This window comes from Chenopodium quinoa, unplaced genomic scaffold, assembly GCF_001683475.1.
Source record: "Chenopodium quinoa cultivar QQ74 unplaced genomic scaffold, ASM168347v1, whole genome shotgun sequence".
Classification (NCBI taxonomy): Eukaryota; Viridiplantae; Streptophyta; class Magnoliopsida; order Caryophyllales; family Amaranthaceae; genus Chenopodium; species Chenopodium quinoa.
This window is the reverse complement of record NW_018742541.1, coordinates 230,001-231,666: the sequence shown is the minus strand read 5'-3', so window position 1 is coordinate 231,666 and position 1,666 is coordinate 230,001.

Below are 1,666 nucleotides of genomic sequence, written 5' to 3'. Positions count from 1 at the left end.
AATTCATTCGAATGATAAGATCTCAAACAATAAGGAACGAGGAAGATCAATGCCTTTGAATTATTCGAGGTAATATCTGCCGTTTAACAGTATCGGGTATTATGATATGTGATAGCTCTTTAACATTGGTTTAAACGCTCTCTAGGAGAGCAATATTCTTTAATTGTTCAGAGAGAAAGACGTTGTTTAGCAGGTTTAAGGTATTCGATACTCGATCGTTTCTTACCTTAGGGTTAAACCTTCTTATTTTCATTGAACCGGATAAAGGAGATGCTTGATCGACCCTAGCAAACCCCAATTAACGATATGCTTGACTGGAGTAAGGGATCCCTTGAAAGGGGCACGTACGTGTATAGTATAAAGAAAGTAAGGAACAACTATCTTCTTAGTGTAAGTTAGTGTCGTTAAATACAGATTTTATCAAACTAATGAAACAAAACCAGCTATCTCCCGTTGCTATTCCTAAATCCGACCTCGATCAAACTCCTATTACCGAAGCTAACAAGTGGAACGAGCATAAGGATAAGGTTTACCAGTATGGCAGAGTTTTGTAGCCGAGTTAAAGACGTACCAACTTTTCAAACTCTTTCTTAAGCGCTGGTTCTGCTCTCACTATATGAGCAATATAAGAGCATATAAACGATAGGGCAAGCTAGAACCAATAGAAACAGGAAGCTCTTAGCCGGTCTATCGAACATCCCTTGTTATTAGGCTTTAGCAACAGGAAGAGGAGATGGTTCATTAATACTAGTTTAGTTAAATAACTATGTTGTTAGCTCCGGTCGAGCTCTTCCTCCAATAACAAAAGGAACAACTGGTTATGATATTCTTAAATCGGGGTATAAAGACCATAATTGGCGTAGATTAGTAATTAGAAACTAGATCCTCCTATATGCATCTTATTATTGGTATGGTGTATTGGAATTAGGTAAAGGAGCTATAAGAGGAATGTAGCTACAGAGAAATAGTAGTTGCAGTAAGAATAGAGATATAAAACAGTAGTTAAAGCACCTATTAAGACAGGAATAAGAAGTAGCAAAAACGAGTCTATCACAAATAAGAAGATAAGAGCAGCCGATCTTCTTTCTTTAGCAGGCACTCTATAGGGGATTTTATCAGCACTCTCAAGGGTCAGGGTTAGGGGTATGATAATCAGTAAGATAGGGAACAAGAGAACAAGAAAGGGTTTGGTTAACTAGTTTTCTCTTTAACAGCAGGAACTACAATCAAGTATACTCTTTCAGTCGAAGTAGGTCTTAATCGTCCGAGCTCTTTTATAGAGAGCTCTCACTTAAGTAAAGCAGATCCGGCAGGTAGCAACATGTCCATGGTATCGGAAGAGCTGCATTCATTAGTATGTTAGTTCATTACTTCCTTAGTCCTAATGAGTTCAGTCGCAGCATTTCCCTGCTGGATGTTTGGCCTCTAGATAGGCCTGTAACCGTAGTTAGGAAGTCTCCTGTATGATTCCTTGAAACATTCCATCAAATCAATTGATCCTATCAGTACTAAAAATATCAGACACCGAAATAAAAAGTATCCAACCTATATCCCATCCGGGCAATCTAAAAGTTAAAATAGGAAACCCTTCTTGGTAGCTGATACGGAGACAATTTCATTAGATAAAGAGAAAGGTGCAAGAGTCCACAGTACCTTAAGGATCCTA